General features: G+C 42.0%; 1 protein-coding gene across 1 annotated transcript in view; it reads right to left on the bottom strand.

The window, feature by feature from the left end:
* nav3 (neuron navigator 3) overlaps positions 1 to 21,156 on the bottom strand; it is a 470,935-nt gene extending 449,779 nt beyond the window's left edge. The window contains exon 1 of the mRNA XM_074626295.1: positions 20,878 to 21,156. The gene's annotated coding sequence lies outside the window, so the exon portion shown is untranslated. The remainder of the gene's footprint in view (positions 1 to 20,877) is intronic.
* Positions 21,157 to 26,373: the final 5,217 nt, after the last annotated feature.

Raw genomic sequence — 26,373 nt, 5'->3', positions numbered from 1 at the left:
TGACGCAAATTGCTGCTTTAACAAAGACGTTATTGTTACCGTGTAAAAATGTGTGTAATTTTATGTTTCATCCTACATAGCGACAAATAACACTAAGACATCCTTGCTAAAGATAAATTTCCCATGGGGATCCACAAGAAGAAATTAGGGGATTGCAGCTGCAAATACTAATAGAATGAAGTCTTTTTTTTTTTGTATTGCAGATCGCACTTAATGCAATTACAGGGTATTAATGCTTGCTGCTGGAGCGCTGGCACACAGTATCATTGCTAAGTGACTAACATTACTCGTAATCCCATGACTGGAGCATGACGACGTAACAAGCTCTGCTGCTGCTGCTGTGATGTCATACTGTACGCTGTAAGCTCCACAGTCTGCAGAGCGTGATACCAACCAGGCTGCACGGGTGTTTTATTCAGGAAGAAGCACTAAGGCTGAGCAATTATGGCTAACATGATCACCACCGTCATCATCATACTACTAGAAGAAATGCACAGTTTAGCAGTCATTAATCACAATGATTAATCTTAAGGATTTTGAAGTCATCACATAACACGTTTCCCAAATCGTACAATTCTAAATTAAATGCTGTAGTTGTGCTCATATGTCATCATTTAATGATAATTATGAAAAAGATGTAATTGCATTATTTGAAAAAGATGTAATTGCATTATTATGCACAATCAAGTGCGTTTTCCTGGAAGAAAACCAACATTGAGTGCTTTTATTTGAGTTACACAGAGGCATAAATGTAGTGCTGATGTTTTTAATTAGCTTCAAAATGAACTAAACTAAATTGCTAAGCAAAGGAAGTGGCCTTGTGCTGCGGTGACTTCATGGTTTAGAAGAGATTTAGTCACAGACAAATAAACTGTACACACACTGCTACAGCTACGTTCACAGCTAGAACGCCACCAACAACCTCACACTCACCGCCAACACACACACGGTCTGTCGGATACTTGCTAACGTTGCGCAGCGCTGACAGACCGCGTGTGTTTGACGATGGCGAGCACGAAGCCACTGGCAACGCTAGAGCTGCTAACGTAGCACAAACACACACACGGTTATCGTTACGCCGGGCAGACACACAGCTGCAACCTGCTAAACTAAACTAAATGTGCGGTGGAGACTTTTACTGGGAAAGTGGCTGCATGTCCGCGACACTACACGCAGCATCGTGAACTGTGGACTCGGTTGTCTGTTGTTCTCATACACTGCAGCTGGTGCACCGCTGCATGCGAGGCACAAATCTTGTTGGTTAACAAAGATCAGTTATCGGTTAAAAAAAAGCCGAAAACATTGTGCCTACTGCCACTTTAAAGGAACTGAACGGTATCAAACATGTGGTCCTCTGGTAGCGGGATGCTCTTCCAAACCATGAGGTCACCACATCACAAGATCACTTCCTTTGCTCAGCAGTTGTGTTTACCTCAGTCTGAAACTAATTTAAAACATCAGCACTACATTTAAACCTCCAGCTAGCTGGAGTAAATGCACTCAATATCCATTTTCTTCCTCAACAGCACTTCTAAATATGTAGAAATGTACAAAAACATAACCGTTCCCTCACCGGCTTGGGCACTTTTCTAAAGAAAGACTCGAGTGAATTCACCACGAGATGCAGCCAAAGACACCCAAGCACTGTTTTTATCTCCATGCCATCAGAGTTACCGGCCAACTCTCACAATCCAGCCAGAAAGATAGAGATGAAGTCATTCTCGTTGCAAATTACTCACTGGTAGCGATTACATCACTGTGTTTCATAGCAGCCTCTAGACTTAGAAAAAGCTTATCTTAGGGGTACGGAGCACTGAGCTCTCTCTCTCTCTCTCTCTCTCTCTCTCTTTCCTCATTACCATTTCATGACTCAGAGTAAATCCACACACACCTTTCCCTCTGCCAGGTGTGAACATCTACTTGAAAACCTGTTGCACTCCACGCCGAACTAAAGGTTAGAGTTTGCAGATGTTGGATATGAAAAGGCAGAACAATGCGTTTAGACAGACAGATAATAAATCAGTGGAAGATAATGTCTTGCCATGTGGCCTTGGATCTGCTGATGGACTTTTTCTTTTGCATCTGTCAACAGTCTAATATTAATGAGCTGCAAAAAGACCTGCAGCGAGACTGATCATCACAGACCGGCCACATACAGCTCCCCTGTGCCATGTGGTGGATGCCGTTCTCCGGAGCGCCTCGCTGTGCCATGATTGCATTTTTTTTCCTAATTGGGAGGAATGGAAAGATAATTGGGGTAAAGCCACGCTACCCACTGAGCTATACGAGGCAAAGGAATCTCACTCTATGTACACGTGTGAGTGTGATCAAATCGGTTTGATCTCTTCCACTTTAAATAATGTCATAACGAATATTTTAAACCTACATTATCGCATTTTTGGGCACTCCGAGGCATCGCAACAAGCTGTAAACCCAACACTGACATATTATTATCTCATAAAGTTGACATGTCACCAAACTTTAGCCTTTTTATACTTCTATCAGACACATAATCATTCATCTGCAGGACGTCACAATATCAGAGATTGAGTAGTCCAAACCAATACTAGTGAAATTCCATGATACCCAATTTGATACCACGGTAAAAAACAACAATACAAACACTTACAGCTAGTGTTGGAAAGTTAAACAGTTAATAATTCCATCTATAATATCTATTATATATTGCTGTGAAAACATCTCCAAAAGCTACATTTTACAAGATTACATTTGATCACGATAACGTTAGAATTGACCTTCGCCGAATACTAATTTTTACTGAATATATCTTGAACACATCATAATGAAACTCAATGTAACTAATTAACTAATGTGATTTAAAAATCCTACAATTACACAGCTATAAAGCACGTTTCCTTTGTGTTTGTAATACCTTGTTGGCCAACTTTTATACCAACAGCTCACAAATTGACATTAAAAATACTCTTGATGTGGCAGGTGCTTGGTGAAAAGTTCAACCATTCCTCAACACACAGAGCTGTGAAAACCACAGTATGAGCCACAGCGTCGCCGTGACTGACAGGTGATAATGTCATCATTACTCATTGGAAAATCAGTGCACATTAGCCGTGGAAGCTTTATGACGTTTGCTGCAGCTTTGACGCACTTCAGGGGAAGAGAGAGCACATATTGAGCGAGTCACTTCTAATGCACGAAGGGGACGATTTTTAAGCAGCAAAAAACACGGAGCCAAGACAGCCCAGGTTCTCTGAGCTATACTAGTATTAAAAACAAAGCTCTGAAGACTGCGTTGGTGGAACAGTAACCGTTTCAATCCCACTTTGGTTCTGCAACGATGCCTCCAGAGAGGCGTGGACTTGGACATGAAAGTCAAGAGAAAAGCTGCCACTTTGGACGACAGTGATCCCTAGGCCTTAGGTTGGACCGGCTGTTCAGAAGAGGTGGCTGCTGTCCACGTTTTGGTTTTTTTCCCAGTGTGGAAAAAAACCAGAGCGGGACGAGTGAACGGAAACACGACAAATTGCCTTCATCCCTCCACCCCTTGATGCCAACGATCCCCTACGCGCACCCAAATAACAGGGTTGCCTTATAAATAGTGTCCAGAGATGGCTGACGAGCGCTTCGCGTCCATCATTACAAGCATCTTGTCACACATGGTGCTCTGCCTGAACATGCCAACACACACTGTGGCTGGGCGAATACGGCTGCAGACCTGGGGTCAGGACAAATTGCCTTGCTGGGTGTCTTTGCCAGATGAGGGTCCGTGGCTAATCAGCAGAGATGTACGACTGCGTGGGCGTCTGGGTGCATCTGCTGCTTTCAACGTAGTCAGAGTGAGAAAGAGAAGATGGATGTTACCGCTGAAGGGCAGCAAATCATATGACTTGAATGAAAAAGACAAGTGGTCTCTGTCTTTGTGGTTTTAGAAGGCAAAAGGTAACCGTTCAATTCCCTCTCAGTTCCTACAAAGTTTATTATATCAGCTGTGAGCATACAATATACTGCTAAGGATCGAGCATTTATGATAAAGCAGTGGGAATCAGGCATAGTGTGACTTCAACTTTCTGTGATAAAGAGGCCAGTGGTGTTGCAAATAGAGATGTGGAGGTTAGGGATGCTGATTTTGAATTTAACCAATACTCGCTAACCAATTATTAACCATTAACCAACAAGATCTAAGAGTAGTACAGTTTAAATCTTCACGATACCCATCCTTAGTCAGCTTTGTACATTTGCTAATAGAAGCTCAATGAATCCATAATGAAAGTGACGACTGGAACCCATCCCTAAGTTTTACAATATTATTATTGCTTGAGGTTTCTTATGAAAAATACTCTCATTATGTTTGAAATGATGTTTGAAGGCATAAAGTTTAAAGAAACGGCCCCTAGAGAGGAAGATAATCCCCCAATGAATCAGCATCAGGATATCATAAAGGGTATAGATGCCATCACACAACAGAAAGGTCACACATCTGATAGCTGCAACAGCCGGTATCCATGAGCAACCTTATTAATTAACTGAACCCCCCACCAGCTCTCTCTCTCTCTCTCTCTCTCTCTCTCTCTCTCCAGATAAGAGGCATCAATTAAATGCCATTCATGAAAAATTTAAAAAGTACATGAAAGGTGGACAAGAGTGTTACCGCTAACCTGACTTTAATACATTATGCATCAAAGAAGTGCCAATACCCTGTTGTTCTTCCGCTGCGTTCAATAAGAGGTTAAAAGAACAAGCGATGTTCTCCGACAAGTGCCGCGGGGGTCACTGATCAAAATCTTTACGAGGTTAGGGAACAGCGGTTTGACCTGCGAGCTGATAAGATCCAGATCGGTTGAAGGCCGACTACAAGTAAGAGAAGAGTACAGACGGTCCAAATCAAGGAGAGTTGAAGGTATTGAATTTAAAGAGTGGAACATTACAGATTAGACGGTGCACCACATCCACGTGATGATGATGATTCATGAAGAGGAGGAAGGTCCAGACGAAAGGTTGGTTCAGATATCCTACACCTCTGGCCAAGCCTGGCATCGGTAAACTGCATAAACACTGCAATTACACGCTTCGTGCAGATGCAGTTTTCCAGGATAATTAGCAATCCTCCGTTTCATAATGAGGGGGTTTCCTAAAGGATGATCCACGCACGGCATGCTATTTCTACAACGAGAGGTACTTCGAAAAAAAGATTCTGGAACACAAACGAGTACTTTCCAAAGATGGTACAGCCCATTACTGCATATCCCCAGGCTGGAGGTAAAGATTACGTACTGGTTTCTGAGGCTATTGCGTCTTTGTTGGCAGCTAGAAAGGAAATTGGCTCAAATATAAGCCTTCATTTTCTTGATTCCTGTAACTGGTGCGGTTGTTCATGTTGACGGATACTGACCATGAGATGTCCGATAGATATCAAACAACCAGGTCTGAGCTGGACTCTTAATTCTCCGTGAAATAACTCTTAAAAGAACCACTTCTGTACGTCCTCTCTTGGAAGTGAGAGTGCAGTAATGTAAGCTAAACCCAGCAGGCATTATTAATCACCAGACTTGCAATCTGTGACGTCAGAGGAAATGCTTTACTAAACAAAAATCTGCATATGATACCGTAAAAGAGGAAAGTTGGTCAGGAAAGATAAGTACTAAGGCGGCTTGCTATCGGCCCAGCGTAGGCAATCCGCTCATGCTTTAGCTACTCGCTCCTTTGTCTGCATGCCGCTCAGACTGCAAGCAGAACATGCAAGCCTCTGATCCATACATTGATTTTATGAATCAGAGGCTTGTTGATTTTTCATTGTTGGAGTAGCTGATAACAACAAAGCCAAGAAAAGACATGTAGCTGAGAAGAGAGAGAGAGAGAGAGAGAGAGAGAGGGAGGGGTTGAAGGCAACCAAAGGTCCCGAGGAAAGGGGAAAGTCGACGGAAGTTCTGCGTCTTTGTTGGCATTTGCTTGGTTCTTACTGGTTCATCCGTTGCGTGTGTTATAGCGAGGGGAAAAAATCTGCCTGGCATCAAAAATTGCTGTGTGGTGACAGAATACTGTAATGGAAAGCGTCTCACTCAACCACCCGGCCTCAACGGCATTAAAAAAAAAAAAAAAAAGACAGAACTAAGAGGCATGTGAGTGATTTCCAAAAACCACTAAAGACACAACCACAGAGGCCTGCGGGGGTAAGAGCAGCTAAATGACATCAGCAACCAGCAGCGAGAAGAGCTTTCCGCGTTGCATTTACATTTTTATGTTTACACGGTCTGCATCCCTCGCTGCTTGAGACGATTCAGTAGTCACCTGATTGTCAGTCACATTCCTCCGAGTTGCGTGCATGAAATGTCATCACTGAAATATCTAATGTTAGGTTCCAGCCACCGTGTCTAACCAGCGCCTGCCGTGGAAATGGATTGATCGGTGCATTCAATAACTTCAACCATCCGTGCAAGTGTGTTTGGTCATGCACTGAAAAAAAAATACTGGAGACAGAGAGGAAGAAACACAGACTGGAAGCGTGCAGAACAGGAGTCAGTAGTTTAGATTGAGTTTTTTGATGCATGAACAGTAAAAGCACACACCGCAAACCACAAGATAACACAGAAAAGTCTGTGGGATTATCTCCGTCACAGATTCAGCAGGAATTCTATAAGAATGACAACAGCAGTGAACGCACGCTTTAGGTTTTAAGTTATCAAAAATCAATTCAAATGGATGCAACAGGAGAAAATGTCAAATGCAAATCATAGCAAACAATGCACCCAAAAGTTCCCAGAGAGGCAGAGACATAGATTAAAAAAACATCATCGGTACCTCCCTAGTTTGTACACTTTGGTTTATAGATACAAAAACCTGGACAGAGCCAGGCTAGCCGTTTCCCCCTGCTTCCAGTCCAGCCCTTATCCAACATAAGCTGGCCCTCTCCTGGCTGAGGCTTCATATTTAATCGACAGATATGAGATTGGTAACTTTTTGGCAAATAAATGCATTCCTCAAAAAGCTGAAATATTCCCTCCTTCTGTTCAACCAATAGTCCAAACCCCCAAATACAATTTATGGTGATTTTTCATTGGGAAGAGCAACAAAATCTTCAAACTCAAGAAGCTGAAACTGCAAAATACTAAAAACGTTTTGCTTAATTTTATGACCGACGATTGATCAATGATCAGAATTGTCATTGATTAGCTTTCTGTAGATGAACTAATTCATTATCTATAATAGTTTCAGTGCTAATTATAATTCCTACATCACCAATATTAGAAGAAACCAACTGAGTGCAACGGTCAGTTAGGGCTGGGCAATATGACGATATATATCCATGCCGATTTTTCCTCGCCAAAATTTAGCAAAGTTTGGCACGTTATTTAACCTCTTTCTTGACAAGTTAGTACGACACCAAGGTACCAATGGATTCCTTAGGTTATCTAGTTTCATTTGATACCAGTATCTTTGCTCTAACTTTAAAACTGAGCCCGCTACAACCTCCAAAAGATCGATTGCATTCATGTGTTAAAGAAATTAATGGTGATAAAATGAATTTGCGTAAACAAGTTGTTATCGCACTAACTTTGACAGCCCTAACTATCAGAAAACACGCTATCTTGTGATATAAAACATTATCGTGATATGAAATTACCTATATTGTGATAGTAAATTTGTGATAGAAGGCCTTCACATCACCATTATTCTGAGATATCTGTCATTTCTTTCCATGTTTTACACACCGATGCTCCGAGAGCTGCTGAACAAGTCTTACCTTCATTTCCATCCTATCAGCAGGGGATAACACCGTATCTAAGAAGCAAATATCAACCCCATATATTCAACCAGGTCACCAGATACACTACGTCTAACCAGGCCAGTGTCCTGACAAATGGGACATAAGTAAAGAGAAGATAGAGGGAGAGAGGGAGAAAGGATTTTATCACCGTTGGAGGTCTGTTCCATTGTTTATTAACTCCCTGACCAAAGACCCATATCAGCAGGCCAGATTGTTAAGTGCTGGCATGTGCCCACTTGGCAGAGGCTTCGTCTACATCACCCCCCCGGTCTCCCTCGCTCTGTTGTCTCTCTGCTGTCTTCAGTTAATTTGCGGTCTTATATGGTGGTTTACAGGCAAAACATGGTGTGTTAAGAATCCAAACAGCTCATAATTGCTTCATTATCTATTGTTAGAGGCGACTATAATACAGGAATCAATCCAACGTTTTTCAAAAGGATGCACAGCAAAGTAAGGTTACTAATGTACGTGAGGTTAGAGCCTTTAAAACGAAATAGCTGGAGCTACGCATTCATGCAAACGACACGGAAAAGAAGGATTCATGGTAAAAAAAAAAAAAGAATGAGGTCATCAGTGAGGTTGACAATGTTAAGAATGCCTATTTAGAAATCATCTTCAGCTCACAACTAAGGACGCTTTCACAAGCCAACATTTAGTCCGATGTAATCGAACTCTGGTGCGGTTCGTTTGGGCAGTTGTGAAGATAGTAATCGCACTATAGCACGAACCAAAATAACTTTTTTCGGTCCACAACCGCTTGCGAGAGGTGATCTCAGACCATTTCCAAGCAAACTTAAACGACTGCCTGCACAGTAGGGCTGGGTAGAACATTACAATGCTGTTACCAATACCAGTACCCTTAAAGTAATACCGATAACAATAGAGTACTTCATTCGATACTCATCATGCCAGTGGAAGCTGAGTGTGTGCTGTTAGCGCTGTAACCACCGTTAGTTGCTAGCCATCGGCTCAGACATCTCCGTGTTCAGAGCCGGCAATTCCGGCTGTATAAGTTGCAGCTCCTGCGGCAGTGCACCAATCGCACGTCGAGATAAATCATAGAATGCTCACGGGGCTTGGCTGCAAGCAAAACAGTCATCTTTTTCTAGATCTGGGCACAAACAGGATCGATTGCCGGTATCGTTTGACTGGAGAAGTTTTGATACTACTTGGTACTTGGTTGTTTTGGTCGATACCTTAAAAGGTAACAAAACTGGAGGCACGCATACAATACAAACTTTTATTCAGATTTATAACTAAAAACTTTAAATATTAGGGACGGTGTAAAAATGCCGTAGGCTGGGTGGAGAGCTCCAGAGAGGAGGAGAGTAAAAGGAGAAATACTAAAGCGTTTTGGCTGATGTTCAACGCGTTTCTTCTTTTCTTAGGAGGACCCATGAAGAGCCGGTTATATTACTAATGATGCAATACAAGCTTTATTTAGAACTGTGACTCCGCCGACACAAATTGCTGACGTAGGCTACCTTTTCATTTGCCAGAACTTGTCATCATGACAAATGCCGGTTCAGCCAGTTGGCACAATCAAACTGGCTTGAGCTCGTACACCGGACCGGACTGGCAAAACCAGAAACCAGCTCCAGTGTGTTGAGAAACCAGACAACTCATAATAGCTTCAATATCTATTGCTAGAGGCAATTATAATACAGGAATCAATGCAAGGTTTTTTCAAAAGGAAGCGGAATAAAGTAAGGTTACTAATGTAAGACTTTTGAACTTATTACACACAGATCAATGACTGACTACCAGTCTATAAGGCCACAACAGGAAATGCATGGCAATTCCAATATAACCTCAACGCCCACCAGGCAGCCAGAGAGTGCGTGCACGTGCCTGTATCCAAAGTGACGCGTCCGCATCCTGTCAATCCAGTCGCTAACAAAGCAGGGGAGCCTAATTGCCATGAGTATCTTCTGACGAGCACGAATCAGTAATTGGACGAGATGCTTTCCTGTGTGATACGTGCACGTGTTTATGTGTGTGTGTGCGCATCAGTCGGTGATTAAAGGGTTTGCGGTGTCGTCTAGACCCAGAGGACATTAGCAGCAGCACCACTGAAATGAGAGGGAAATGATAAACAAACTAGAGTTCATTCTGTATGCATGAGTTGACGCCCTTGGGCCTCGGCAACGCTGCATTTGTGCCATTTTCACATCTTTTGAGCAAATACAGCCACATTACCCAAATGGACGGTTATATATAGCTGGTTGATAGACACAGCATCAAATCACATCCCCATGCATTAGCTGCTCTCCGTGAATAAAGTTATTGAGGTGGGGATACATTCCCCCTGGACACGGTAAATAATACAGGCAGTCACTAGAGAACCTTCTAGCCAGAAATTTTCCATCCTGAGTGTGTTATTACCTTACTTCCTGGGTCAGTGTCATCTCACTGAATTTGCATTTTCGTTACATATCAATGTAGTCAAATCTCTCTTTGGATATCGTATAGAGAACCTTTAACTGATTTGAGTCGGAAAACAGAGAGAGCATTAAATGTAGCAGCAAACAACTATTTTCCATGTAAAGATATAGAGGAATAATGTCTACCTGAGCAGAGAATGAAGTCATGTGAGCATGTCCCACTGGCTAGCTCAAGGCCGCCGCTCTGCACTGCTCTGATACGGCGTTTACACCTGATAACACCGTCCCGCCCGACGGCGTCGTGACGTACTGTTGCCATTGTTTTCACTGTGCTGTTGACAACGTTAGCTGCAAGCTGCGGTCATGTCTCGAAGGTAACCCACATATTGCAAAATCTGATCTGAGATCTGCAAAAAGACTTGCTGCCCGATGACCTATCCTAACCATAACTATTCGAGAGCAGTGCCTAACCTTAACTATTCAAGATCAGTGCCTAACCTTAACTATTCAAGATCAATGCCCAACCTTAACTATTCAAGGTCAATGCCTAACCTGAACTATTCAAGGTCAATGCCTAACCTTAACTATTAGAGATCAATGCCCAACCTTAACTATTCAAGGTCAATGCCCAACCTTAACTATTCAAGGTCAATGCCCAACCTTAACTATTCAAGGTCAATGCCTAACCTTAACTATTCAAGATCAATGCCCAACCTTAACTATTCAAGGTCAATGCCTAACCTTAACTATTAGAGATCAATGCCTAACCTTAACTATTCAAGATCAGTGCCTAACCAGAACTATTAGAGATCAATGCCTAACCTTAACGATTCGAGATCAATGCCCAACCTTAACTATTCAAGATCAGTGCCTAACCAGAACTATTAGAGATCAATGCCTAACCTTAACGATTCGAGATCAATGCCCAACCTTAACTATTCAAGATCGATGCCTAACCAGAACTATTCAAGATCAATGCCTAACCTTAACTATTAGAGATCAATGCCTAACCTTAACTATTCAAGATCAATGCCTAACCTTAACTATTAGAGATCAATGCCTAACCTTAACTATTCAAGATCAGTGCCTAACCAGAACTATTAGAGATCAATGCCTAACCTTAACGATTCGAGATCAATGCCCAACCTTAACTATTCAAGATCAATGCCTAACCTTAACTATTAGAGATCAATGCCTAACCTTAACGATTCGAGATCAATGCCCAACCTTAACTATTCAAGATCAATGCCTAACCTTAACTATTAGAGATCAATGCCTAACCTTAACTATTCGAGATCAATGCCTAACCTGAACTATTCAAGGTCAATGCTAGTATACTAGTTACCCACAGGCAACAACCCTGGTGGTGGGTTGTAGTAGCTATCAGCGATATCATGATTGTGAGGTTTTAGTGGATGTCAGGCACTTTGCTTGAATTTCCACAGAATGTGGTTGAGGTCTTCTCTCTCTCGTCCTCCATCTCCAGATCTAACAATGACGGTGAGAGAAAATGTAATCATTTCTTCTTCTTTATTTCAGGTGAGGCGATGCTCTGCTATAGTTGACCACAAACAAATCATCTTTGACACTAAAAAGTGTCTCATGTTACCTACTATGCATAATGCAGTCTGTTCACAGAGTGCCTCACTAAAAATAAGGCCATTTCCCATCAACCCTTGTCCCACGGGTGACAGTCTACATTTCATCTATCGCCATTTACTGAAAAACTGTCTCTACTGCCGTTAATAATATACAATATTTCCAAGTGAGTGTGTGTGAGTTAACATACATCAGAGACTACATAACATGCACTGACAGCAGTGATTTTCCACGTAGCCTCAAGCTGTTCAATTCTTAACACAGAACGAGACGTTTGCTCCCTCTGGTACCTCCATCGCAGCTCACGCGTTGTTCAAACGTACATCGAAGCATTAACATGTGGCGTTGCTAACCTAAAGTGAACTCACATAACCTCATCGAAAACCTCATGATTCATGCGACCCCCCCCCCCCTCCCCTTCGGTTTACCCGCGGCTAACCCCGAGCGCTAACCCACCACCGCTTTGATGGTACGATTGATGCCATGCGGATTGTTGTGCGAGGAGAGAAAGCGGTTGCCTTCCCTTTGTGTCAGCAACATTCTCTGGCCGAGGCTGCGGCCAAATCTTCCCCAAGACACGCATGCACGCATACACCACTGCCGCTTTATGCGAGTAGGATCACACACACACAGCTAGTTGGATAAGCAGAAGTGAATCCAAACACTAATTTCATATACAAACTTGCACGAACAAACAATACCGAACACAATCCCAAAGCTCTGAGAGCTCCTCAGGGGCACGGAGAGGATTTAAGACTTCCATAATGACATGTTGCATTGTGCAACAGACAAACGCGCTGACAGCTGATTAGTGCTTCCCGAAGTCTTCAGGCTTTGCTACCTTTCGCATACTGAGAAAGACAGACAGCATAAAGGAGGGAACTAGGTTAATGAAATGTGTTCATGGCGCCAACATAGTCAAAAGATCCAAATGGAGATGTAATTGGGAGTGAAGCTGATATGGAGTATAGAGAGAACGGAGCAGTGCTTCATGTTGAAGATGTGGGGCTTTGCAGAAACAAAAAGGGGGCCTGTAAAATGTAAATTCCCCCCCTTAATCTCCTAGAAGACGTGTATCCAGATGTATATGTGTATTAGAGAGCAGGCTGAGTGTGACAAACCCTCCGGGAGTCACAGCAAACCGTGCTGGATTCTGCTGCTGGTGCATAATAATAATAAAAAAGGAGGACGATGTAGTCACGAGGGAGGGTGTTTTTGTAGAGGGAGATCCCATAAGTATGACTTCTCCTTTATCCCCTTTACACCGCGGATCATTCCTTTAATTGAGGTGGAAGCATCTCATGTGAATGCTGCAGGCTTCTGGAAAGAGTCTATCTTCATCTCCCTGCAGTTAGCATGTAATGTGCCTGCTTCAGCACTCGCCTCTCCCGCTACAACATCATTAAACCGCCGTGCCATTCATCATGTCCGACTCGCTCCTAAGAGGGATCGAAAAAACACTGTGCAATACAAAACCCGAGTCTCCTTTTCTCCCGCGTTTAATACACGCCCATTTCAATGTCAAACTTAAGCTTAAAATGAGTGGTGAGATGAATGAGCCTGGTGTAAATAAGAACCAAGCGCGGCTATTGCTCTCAGCCTGCCACATTCAAACTGACGGGTTATCAATCTAGCAGCAAATGATATAAAAATGCAGATTCATACCATTTGTGTGGTGCACGGCGGCGATGCTTCATATTAACGCGTTAGCATGAGTCAGGGTTGAAAAAGGTCTATTCAGCCTACACTTACTACTCAATTGATTAAAATATTTAATCACAATTAGTCGCATAGTTAATAGCAATTAATCATATTAATCATACATTTTTTGATCTGTTCAAAATGTACCTTAAAGGGAGATTTTATCAAGTGTTTAATACTCAAATATGCTGCTTTATGCAAATGTATATATGGATTAATTATTGGAAATCAATGAACACAAAACAATGACAGATATTGTCCAGAAACCCTCACAGGTACTGCATTTAGCATAAAACAATATGCTCAAATCATAACATGGCAAACTGCAGCCCAACAGACAACAACAGCTGTCAGTGTGTCAGTGTGCTGACTTGACTATGACTTGCCCCAAACTGCATGTGATTATCATAAAGTGGGCATGTCTGTAAAGGGGAGACTCGTGGGTACCCAGAGAACCCATTTACATTCACATATCTGGAGGTCAGAGGTCAAGGGACCCCTTTGAAAATGGACATGCAAGTTTTTCCTCGCCAAAGTTTTGCGTAAATTTGGAACGTTATTTAGCCTCCTTATTGGCAAGCTAGTATGACATGGTTGGTACCGTTGGATTCCTTAGGTTTTCTAGTTTCATATGATACCGGTATCTTCAAACTAGCTTTAAAACTGAACCTGCTACAATCTAAAAAGCACAAGTTGTGTTAACGCGTTATCATCACGTTAACTTTGCAGGCTCTGTTATCTCTTCCTATGGCGGCTTCAAGACGATTCTACTCTTTTCATTTCTTGTAGCCGTTCAGCTGCAGCTTGTTCCTGCCACGTCGCTGGCAATCTGGGCATCAAAGTCAAAAGAGCCTGTTGTCAGCCCTGCCAATCAGGAGGAATGTAACGCGCCTGTAGTCAGCACTCCTTAACAGCAGTAATGCGTTAACGTCAGACTCCATCAGGGCTCGGCTGGTTTGGATCAAAACCACAGTTTGCCAGAGAATGATGGAAGGAATGACACTTTAAACCTGAATGTAGCTCAATCTCAGAGGACTAACCCCACTTTTCCTGCTTTTAAAAGAAAATTATGGACAACATTATGTAATATTGGCAGTTAAAATCCCTCGTTTGCGTGAGAGAATGTTGATGAACGGCTCCGTTTTCAGCAGACTGTCGATGTGTGGGATTGTGTGAATCTGAAGTGGGATGTTGCTGGCAAAGACAACGCACGCACTGTTGGTTCTCTGGACCAGTAGAGGTTAAAGAGACACCGGCCGACGGAGGCTGTGGCAGGGAAAAGTAGGACTGTGTCAAGTGTCAACAAGGAGCTGGTGGAATCGTGGGCTGTTGGAGCAGCTGTTAGAGAGGTTAGTATCACCAAACAAGCAGATTGGATATTAATCTGAAGCCCCTTTCGATCAGGCATCTATTTCAGCCTCGGTAGAGTTGCACTAGTGTCAAAACCACGGCACTTTGAAGGAAACTCAGAGTCCCTCTCAACATATTCCTTTCGACATAATCTCGCTACCCAACTGCCCTGCTCCAGAACATATCTAACCACTCACGCCCTCTCATAATGGGATGCCTGGTGTAGCCTGGTGTAACAACAAGGAGGATACACCTATCTCCTGATTCGATACGATAACAATACCGATACGATATGTATTGCAATTTTATTTTTTATTACTATATTTGTGAAACAACAACACGGAGGCCTCTTAGTCCGAACCAAGACGGCAAACTTTATTACTACTTCCAACCTTGACAAAGGCAGCGCAGACCAGATCCACTCCTTCTGTTCTTACCTTTCACAATAAAAGCCCTAGACATATAATCAAATCACAAATGAGCAACTCGAGCTACAGTTCCTTTATTTTTAAAGTGCCATCGTTATTAACTCAATATGAGCAATGACAGTATTCATGTTCCAAAAAACATCACCAGAAGTAGTTATGACACTGTCAAAACCATGCTTAAGAAGTTCAGACTCGGCCACCTGTTTTTCCCTTACCTATTCCCTTCCTCACCTGAGGGAGGGCTTAATTTCAAGGAGTCCAATCTTCATTTTCCCCACCAACTTCACAATCTCTCATTGTACTGGAGAATTTATCCACAGCTCCCGGCTGCTCACGGACGCAGCGCGCTATCTGCCATGACAAGTTCATTCAGCATCCTCAAAGAGCAGCCTCACAGGCCATCAGTGTCATGAAGCTCTCCGCCATGAACACTCACTGGTGACAAATAATCCCCCCTCCTCTCTTTGCATCTCTCATCATTCCCTATTCTCTCTGTGTGGAGACGCAAGCGAGCCTCTCTCCTCTCCTCTCTCCGAAAAAAAATAAAACTGAAAAAGAAAAATCCGTTTGTGTCCTGCGCTTTGATTACACACTGCTTTTGTCTTCCTCCTTTCTGTAACGGCCTTTAATTCCGACTCGTTGCTGGTGTCAAAAACGCTTTGCAGTCGACTCTTTTGAGCATCCACAAGTAGTTTGCAAACAGAGCAGACTTTTATGGGTTAGCCCAGATTCTCTGCAACAACGCATGACGTGGCAGAACAATGTTCGGCTATTGATTAGTCCGTTTTGAGATAAACCAACTATGAATCCGTGACAGCATCAGATGGCGTCCCTCCAGGTACTACTCAGGGTCCGATTAATCAGACCAGACTCCCGCCCTAAAATGACAATGGAGCTAATCGATGCTGATGGGAGAGCATGTCGCTGCTCTCTATCAAGGCCGTTAAACCCTCGTCTACAGAGCTTCGCCCTAATTCAATCCGACACTTCAAATGAAATATCTTCAGCCGTCATTGATCTCGGTGAAACGCTACCCTTGTGATCCAACACAGACGCGACCCAAGGGCACGAAAAAGGAGTTGTAAAAATGAAAGCTGTGACATGAAAGAGGAGGAAGGAAGGGGAAATGAGGAGAGATCGGAGGAGGCGGGAGAGGAGAAAGAAAGGTGTTAACGCATCTGTGTGGCGAGGAGTGTGAGTACAAGAATAGAGGAGACACATTTAATGAGGAAAAAGGAAGGAAAAGGGGGTGAGCGATGGGACTAGAGATTGGACGGAAGTGCGATCAAAGCGGTGTAGAAGACTGGAAGGAGCAGACGATGGGAGAGACGGTGATAATGGAGAGCTAAATTGAGGGACCAAAGCTGGAGATGCGGGTCAAGTCCCTCGGGGTCTGTCGGATTCGTGCGCCGCAGCCGACTGCAATCAACCTCAATGAACTGTAAAACCCCGACACATACCTGCGCCACTTCTCAACACCTCGAAGCTCATGTTAAACACCCGGCTACTCATTTCAAACACGCTACTGCCACAAATGTTAACTGCATTACTTCCTTTGCTCCAGAGAATATATGAAATTACATTTTGTACGCCAGTATGATACCCAAGTTTCGATCCTTTTTTCCTATATCTGAAAAGCACAAGCCTTTTTCATTTCAGGAACGTCAGTTAAGGGAACATCCCTCCACAAAATTCCTCCATTCGGAACACCCTGCAGCGTCGCCAACGCAGACATCATTTCCTCCGTGCGTTGGTAACGAAACACTTTCAATACCTGTTGCTGCTACTGTTGCAAGAAAGAAAAAGCCACCGGGAACATCACTGAAGCTGCAGAAAAAGCTTTGAGGTGGTTATGGATCAAGAGGGGTGATCCAAGGCGCAGCGTGCTGCTTGGACACAAGCTGGGGACTGATCATCCCCGATGGGTCGCCCAGGTGAGGTGTCTGATGATCAAAGACCCGAAACACCCGATGACCCTGGGTTCATCACTGATGATGTGTCCAAGTCGCACCATCTACATGCAGATGAGCATGAGCATTTTTACCTGACCAGACATTTGCAGCCAACTTTCGGTATTCAAACCTACAAACACATTTCAGTCAGTACCAAAAATAAAAAATGTTGCGGTTCAAAACCCAGCATTACTTGGTGAAAGCAGAAAACAGGCAAAAATCAGTCATAGATCAAATGCCAAATGCAAAAGCACTAGAGAATACGACATTAGTTAATTGAACGAGCAGCTCCACTGGAGATCAAAGCCGAGACCACATTGAAACAGAGCTGAGACAAAGTCAAGACAGAAACCAGAGCAAATCAAATGTCATCACCACAAATGTGGTGGTTTTTATTGTATCAGTGTCTTTCCAAATGTACGAAAAAATGTACCGAGGTTTAAGCCAGATCAGAGACCAAAACAAAATTAATTCGATTTCGATCCTATTTAGATTTTTATTTGAAATTCAAACCGCTCAAATGTGGGGAAAAGTTGAAGGTTCAATCGGTACAGATTTAGGACTAGAAGTGTGAAATGCTCTGTCCATCCTGTTGCCCAAACAGTAAGCGAGGTCAGGGATTTTCAGAGTGTGGGTTCACCAGGGTCACCAAGGGGCCTCAGCAAATTGGAGGGAAGATGATAAAAAATATATATTTTAAAAAATGCAATCAATAGTTATTAGTAGTAGAATTGGCATTTTTATGTGCATTAATATTATATAACGAATAATCACGATAATATCTTCCCATCTTTCTAACTGCCTGCAAGTCAAAACATTCATCATGTCATAAACTGTCAGCGTTGACCTATAACAGCCCGCTACGAAGCTGCTATCAAAAACATCTGAAGAAATCTTGGCCAAGTAAAACTCTGGGCATCCATGAGGCAGCATACATAGAGGACGGATTTACTGCTGTAGTGTTGTCAAAGGGTTTTTAAAGGCATCTTGCAAAAAGGGGGGGGGCCTGGACATAAGCTAATGCTATTTGGGGGGCCTTGGCATGGAAAAGTTTGGGAACCCCTGAGCTAGGCATGTGCTTTAAATTATAAATGTACATATAGAGCTGCAACAATCAGCTGCTTCATTGATTAGGTAAACAGAAAAATGTTCCCCCTTTGTCAGCTTCGGAGCTTTTGGTCAGAAAAAAACACAAGATATCATTGCGGGCTCTGAAGAAACTGAATTATATAGACTAAATGATTCATCGATAATCGGCAAATTAGTCGATAATGAAAATAAACCTTAGTTGCAGCCATATGTAGGCTACATATAGTCCACAGTACATTCAACTTCTAACTCTAGTGCTGAAAGAAAATACATAAAAGGTAGAAAATCTAAAAAAAAAAATGTTTATAAGCAGAAAAGACTTCCATCATCTAAAACCGGCAAAGACCAAATCAAGTCCAAACACACTGGACCCAAATCCTGCAGTCCTGTTAACAGCACTGATGAAATAAACCCGACTTGGCAACCACACGGCCTACCTGCTGGTCTTCAGAGCACCATTCACCACAGTTAATGACTTCTCTTGGGCTAATCAAAGTGCTTACTTAGGCAGCTCCTTTCACCCAACCAGATGACATCCACCCCCAACGCCTCTACCGAGCGCTGGCACGCCATCACGACTGCCTACCGGGTTGGATGGTGAGCGAGGCTTAGACAAATCTCTCTGGTAAGGTTATTAGTATTCCCCCGGGGGTGAAATCCTGAGCCCTCTCAATTCTGCAGCTTCTGGTTGAATGAATGAGAGGGTTAACACCATCAATGGGCCCACAGCCAGCTCTGGCCTCACACGGGTCCTGTGGGATGGGACACCAGATGCCGCAGCATCTCACTTGTTACACAATCAAGGAAATAATTGGTGTGCCTGACTTGGGCGTGTAATTCAATTAGGGCAATAAAGAAGCGGTTATTATTCTCTGGAAGGAACACAAAGAGTAGAACATGACGAGAGCTACAGGTCCTTGCAAATCAAAATACGCTTAAGAAATACACCCATGGGCAACTTTAAGAACATTTGGATCTAATCTATTCAAAGCAAGATGAAAAATCATTATACATTTCCCAATAGAGTTTACAGTTACCTTGTGATTTTCTTTTTTTATCTTCTGTGGCAGCGCTATATCCCTATAAAGTAGGCCTGCACAATATGAGGAAGATCTGCGATGTGCGATATCATTGTTCAATATTGCGATGACGATATGGTATGGTATTCTTAATTATCGCATTTCAGACAGCCTTTTGCGATGTGTTTATCGCACATGTTCATATCGCGATGACGATAAAACTACAATTTATCAATCAGCTATACTCTAGAGATTTAGGTTTGCTGTAATATTTACGTGCAATCTATTTTAGAATACTATTTATACAATGCAAACCATTTGAAATGTCTGTATGATTACTATGGATTTTTTGGGTTTCATGACATTTTGGTTGCATTGGTTTCTTATCAGACGACTCTTTACAGCGTCATACAGACTAAAATCAATGCTGCAAGCCAGTGAATCTATTCATCCATCTATTATTAAAAATGTTCCAGGCATCCATGAGAGCGGGCTGCGAGTGATACTAAATAGATTAGGATGAGCCCTAATCCACGTCGGTGCCTCATAAAAACAGACCTCAGACGACGGCTTCCCAGAGGGGATATTTCACTGGCAGAAATGGTAAAACCTACAGGAGCATCCTCATCTTCCAGACGTTGTAAAGGGAGCAGAGGGCAACGAGTGCATAGATAGGACAGCTTCACATAAAGTTGGTCATTATCAAGGGAGGCAGACAAAAAAAAAAAAATACCACCATGGATGTAGCCTACTGGAGGGTAAAGAGCACCAACTTTACTTCTCTGCATAATAAGTTTAGCTGTTTAAATGTTGACTAGTTTCAATACTAGCATGCACAAGCAGTATTAAATTGAACATTCATATGAAAATGAGGTTTTTGAAACAGAAAATGCATTTAAAATAAGGCACCATGACTGTTTAGTCTGGGCTTTTACTCAATTCACTTATTGAGAACAATATGCAAAGATGCATTCAAGTGCATCTTCAGGAATACTGATCACTTTCCCATGCATCACTTAAACCTTAAAGCCTTGTTGATCTGACAGCAGCACCTTGCAGAAGAGGGTTTGTATATTTTCACCCACCATGGATGTAGCCTACTGGAGGGTAAAGAGCACCAGCTTTACTTCTCTACATAATAAGTTTAGCTGTTTTAGCTTCAATACTAGCATGCATAAGCAGTATCAAATGAACATTTATATGAAAATGGGGTTTTTGAAACACAAAATGTATTTTAAAATAAGGCATGACTCCTGTCAAAACTGCATTTTTACTCACAGCTGCATCACTCATTGAGAACAATATGCAAAGATGCATTCAAGTGCATCTTCAGGAATACTGATCACTTTCCCATGCATCACTTAAACCTTAAAGCCTTGTTGATCTGACAGCAGCACCTTGCAGAAGTGGGTTTGTATATTTACACCCAACAAACCAGCCACGCTCATTTAGAGCAGGTGCAGTCTCTCTGGAACAATCACCGTTTTGCATCCTCCCTTTTGTTCATTCACACCAGCATCTCTCTCTTATTGCTTTATAACACTGCAACAAAACACTTAGGTGTGCAAAAAAAGCACACGTTTCTCGTTGCAAATTGATGGTAAATTGTCTTACCTGGTGTCTAGCAGCTGAGGAAGGAAGGGAGGGAGTCTCTCTCTCTGTCTCCTCTCAGCAGCTCTTCATCCACACAAGCACATCGAGGCGTTTTTCTTTTTTAGAGGCGTCAGAAAAAGCAGTTTTATGTGTCCTTTAAAGATGTTCCTGGAGAGCAGAGAGGGCGGCTGTCAGCCCGAGGTTCTGCGGGAGATTGAAGCTCTGTTCAAGGCTTGAGGAAAAGCAGCAGCAGCCTGCAGACCTCCGAGCACCGAGCCTGAGTCTGAGCGCTCAGCGGGGAAATGCAGCTGCTCAGCCGGACACAGGGGGGCGCTGTAGCACACCAAATAAACCCTCATGGTGGTTACCTTTGGTACAGTGCAAATAATACTGCTGAAAAAATGCATGCATTTATAAAAAAAATTAAAGAATATTGTTAATAATAATACAAAATAAAATAATAATGTTCTGTATAAATACATGCAGTGTTAATGCAGCATATATATATATATATATATATATATATAATAAGATATTAGGCTTAATATCAGAATCAGAAATACTTTATTGATCCCCAGAGGGGGAAATTGCTCCCTTTCTAGAATATAAATATAGATATAAATATATAAAATAGAGAAATCATAAGAAAATATATATAAAACGACAGTGCAAATAATACTGCTGAAAAATAAGATATGCAAATAATATAAATGCATGCATTTATAAAAATGTCATAAATATAAATAACTATTTAGAGGGAGCACAAGCGTGAGCCCAACGCTGACTTTCGTTGACTTAACGGCCACAGGTGTCGCTGTTAACAAGCAATTCTGATTCTTACAAACAGTCTCTTTAACAAGGGTACAAAATACTGTACATATATGGAAATAAGTATAAAACATGTTACCTGAGTCCCTAATAAAATTAAAAAGAAAATGCCACAAAATTGTGAGGGAAATGTTTTTATTCTTTGATTTTTGGTTGTCTCTTTGAAATGGCTGGTTTACATTTTCAAGATAATAAAAGGTGATGCGGAAAATGCAGGAATGTTAATTTACGCAGGAAGATTTTTTTTAGCCAAGTTGCTGGTGTACTATTTATTATTTTATTAATAAATAACAATTCAGTAAATTTATATCTATGTATTTATTTGTTACATTTGGTTTTACAAAGTTAGGAAAGCAATGTTTAAGTCAAGCCTGATGTTGTCTTACACATAAGAGAGTGATCCCAGTCACTTCCACACAGTGAGGCATACAGCTTATGAATTAAACACGGATAACGGATCAGTACTCGGTATCGGCCGATACCCAAAGCCCAGGTATCATTGTCGGTATCGGGAATAAAAAAGTGGGATCGGTGCATCTCTAGTGAAAAGTTAGAGATTTTGTTTAAATAATTAAAAGATAAACACATTATGTCTTGTGCTTCAAGTAATTTTTGACTTTCGCAGTATTAAACCAAGACCCCAATCTAATTAAGTCCTGTCAGTGCCGAAGGATTAGCTGCTACAACACTTCCTCATTATGATGATGAAAATGTATTGCATTAGGTTTCTTTCTAAATGTATTTCCTGTTGCAAATCAAAGTTCACATTCTTGCTATGCTTTTTGTTTGTTTGTTCAGCTACAGTTACATCTCAGCATTGTATAAACACAAGTGTTTCCTGGTTAAATGAAAACACAGACAGGTATTATTGATTTAATCCATGTTTCCTTGAGTTAAGTATTACTTTCGGTTTTTCCACTTACCCATTCTTTTCTTTTCTTTTCTTCCTCTTGATGTCTCAATCATTCTTAACATGTTAAAGGGTTAAAGGGGGTGGCAACCAAACGCTTCATGGTTTTATGCTCATGCTGATGTCATCAATGCTGTCGCAGGTTAGATTTAGTCAAAGGATATGCATGGTAATGTTGATTATTATTTGTTTAATTAGTAGTGGTTATAGAGTTTATATGCAAAGTAACTTGAACACAACATTGACATATCACCATCTTTTAAAGGGACTATTTGTAACTTTCAGAAATGCTTGTTAACAGCGTCACCTGTGGCCGTTAAGTCAACGAAAGTCAGTGTCCTGTTGCTCACGCTTGTGCTTGCTCTACATAGACATGAACGAGCATCGCTCAAAACAGTGAGGCGACACACGTCAGCTAAAAGCACAATATCACTCTATATTTCAGCTGCTTGGCAGTAATGTTAGCTGACCAGACGAAGGTCTCTCCATGAATCAATGCTGATCCTAGTGTTGGCTATTCCTGCTTCAGCTTCCCGACCGCAGCCGGAGTGAGACACCGGAGTTTTGGTCGGAGACGATAACGTTTCTCGCTGCAGAGCCCCGTCACTTCACAAGACACGGGAAACCTCTGTTGGTCTGGAGGAGTTGCAGCAGTTATTTCTGTGCAAACGTCCACTTGTTAATCTCAGAGCTAAACTAACTCTTCTGCAGTGTGGAGTGAGCGCGCGTTCACGTCTAGAGGTGGAGCGAGCAGAGCGAGAACGCGCGTTCTCTGTTAGTGAAGGCAAGAAGGCAGGCAGAGGAGCAGAGACGCCAGCCACACGCGAGCGCGCATATGCCAGCGCGCATGTGTCCCGACCCGGTACATTTATACGCTTAAAAAGTTACAAACAGTCCCTTTAAGATGATGATATGAACTTGTTTTTTCACATCCAGCAGCTACGGAAAACAACATTATCAGTTATTTGGAGTCGTGTTTGTGTCGACCTGATGAATGTAAATGTAATATTCACTTCTGTTTTTGCTCTATTTTTGGTCTCCACCAACTCTTGAGGGAAATATCTGTCTTTTTTAGATGCTAAATGCTCCACTATGTTCACCAGCTAGTCTCGATCATTTCTTTCATATTACCTGTCTCATGCACTACTGTCAGGATAAAGTGATATAGTGAATTCAGAAAGTATGAGAACATGGACTAACACATTGATTTTGTTCTTTTTATTTGTTGACAGGAAAAAGAATATCACCAGCCTTATCCTTTAAATGTAGGCCAAAAGATGCATCATGTGGTGCACATCCCACCCAGCCGAAGAAATAGAAGCAAACGAGAGATACAAACAGCACATTGCTTTGGAAGCATAGGATTCCTTTGCTCATATAAAATGAATCAGTCCTCATTCGACCCTACACACTATCACATCCTTCCTTAAAGACTCATTAGTACTTCAATTGCTCTTGTGCTTGCTAAATTGTGTTGTTGTTAATGATGTGTTCAGTGTGACTTCAGTTAAAAAGAGAAATGTGTTTTTCTAAGGTAAACATCACTTAGTGCAACAAACCACTCTGATTTGAAAATCATAAACACCCATGATAACCCGAACCCATAACCTGCTCAGTAGTACTGATCAGTTAATCTCTAATCACAATGAATGCACTCAGAAGGGGTAGAGAGGGGTACTGATCACTTCCCAATATGTCTGCATTACCAGTTATGCAACTGACTAATTTAACCATCACAGTGCTGCTTGCTTCTCACCTATGAAATCCGTTTCAGGTAAACACAGACAGCCGCCTGTAATTTGTGTGCTCAGGATGTGGGCTGTAAATCATAATAATACAGATTTGGCACAGTAGCGTGTAATAATATTACACAATGAGCTGACAGTGTAGCGATGCAAACGGAGACGGATGAAAACGGTGAGACTGGTTGAGCAGGAACGGCATAATAACTTTCCACTTTGTGAGTCATGACACTTATTTTTTTATCCCACAATTGTTTTCTTGATTAACTATGTGACATATTACAAGCAGGGTTTGGCAACGATCGCTCGCTCTTTAAACATGACGCGGTGAACTAGACAGACCTGACACAGATGAATGATCATTGCGTATATGGATCAAATATAGGATGATGCAAAACAGAGAATAAAAGGACAACAATGAAAATGTTCTCACCTGCTCTGATACCTGTGGTGTTTAGTACATTTTAAAATGCACTAAACTTGGTGTTGCAAAAAAATTCCATACCAACCATAATAGTCGCCCTCAACCAAAGAAATTCTTAGTCGACTGTAACACTCGTACGATTTTGTCGACTAGTGGATTAGTTGATTTAAAGCTGAAGTAGGCGAGATTGGAGCAAATATGATTAAAAAAAGTTGTTTTTATAAAACAGGTCACTATATCGTGACAGTAGTGCATGAGACAGGTAATCTGAAAATACATCATGTGCGTCTGTGTCCTCTGGTGATCCTAACGGCATCTGCAGGATTTCACAGACCGGAGGAAAACAAGCAGTAAGAGCTGATCTGAGGTCTGCTGTCCATCTGCTGTCAATGAGAGCCGGCTGTCAATCACTCACGAACTCCGATCAAATGGTCAAACTAGGCAGCGCTGATCAAATATGAACCAATTTTCTCTTACTGTAATGTCTATTTCTCGCATAAAATGTTTTCAGAATCATCTTGTAGTGTACTGTTCAGCTGTAAAATGATAGAAACGCTCTCTCTTTCTGAAATGACCTGTGATTGGTCAAAGTCTCCCGTCATGGGCTATATTTTTTAAAGCCTGAAAACAGAGCCATGAGGAGGAGCAGAAGTCTAGTTTTCTCTCAGAACACTTGAATTACAATATGCTGAAAGGTTATTATGGATTTGTTTCCCAATGATGCCAAAAATATACTGCCTACTGCAGGTTTAATCGAAAGATCTGTAAAACTGAGTTTCTCCAAATAATCACACAAAAGCACCACTTTAAATCTTGTGTTTACCAGAGATGTGCTCAGAAGACCAACATGACCAGTCGACTATTTCATTTTACAGCTTTAAACAGTACACTGCAAGATGTTTCTGAAAACATTTGAGGAGAGAAATAGGCATTACAGTAACAGAATATTGATTCATATTTGATCAGCGCTGCCTAGTTTGACTGTTTGATCAGAGTTGGCGAGTGATTGACAGCTGCTCAGAGACGGCAAGGCTCCAGCTCGACTCTGATTGGTTGTTTTCCTCTGGTCTGTGAAATCTTGCAGATGCTGTTAGGAGCACCGGAGGACACAGACGCACATGATGTATTTTCAGATTACCTGTCTCATGCACTACTGTCAGGATAAAGTGACCGTTTTATAAAAATTATTTTATATTAATCATATTTGCTCCATTTCTACCCTCATTTCTCTAAAATGTGCAGCTTACATTGGAGCAGACAAATTCACTGTCAATTCCTTACACACCACTTTTGGAAAAACTCTTTATAGACTTAATGGAGTATCACTCTTACTTGTGTCCACCGCTTCAGCATGCAAAGACATCCGCTTGACAGGCCTACCAAGCCTGGATATGTTTGCTAAGCTATGATTGGACAGTCACTGATTGGGGGAGGGGCTTAGTGAAATTGGTTTTAGCAGTTTTAGCAGTCTAAAGCCATGGGCACACTACCAACGTCAGTAGCGCGTGGCGTCTGCGTCGCGTGGTGGCTGCGTGATGCAGGAGTCTGGTGTTCACACTAGACGCCTGTCGGCTGCGTGTCCGCTGCCTGTCAGCTGTGTTTCTTCTGCTGCT

The sequence above is a fragment of the Sebastes fasciatus genome, chromosome 23 (genome assembly GCF_043250625.1).
Source record: "Sebastes fasciatus isolate fSebFas1 chromosome 23, fSebFas1.pri, whole genome shotgun sequence".
NCBI lineage: Eukaryota > Metazoa > Chordata > Actinopteri > Perciformes > Sebastidae > Sebastes > Sebastes fasciatus.
The sequence above is the reverse complement of the archived record's forward strand: the minus strand, read 5'-3'. Positions and strand labels throughout refer to the sequence as shown.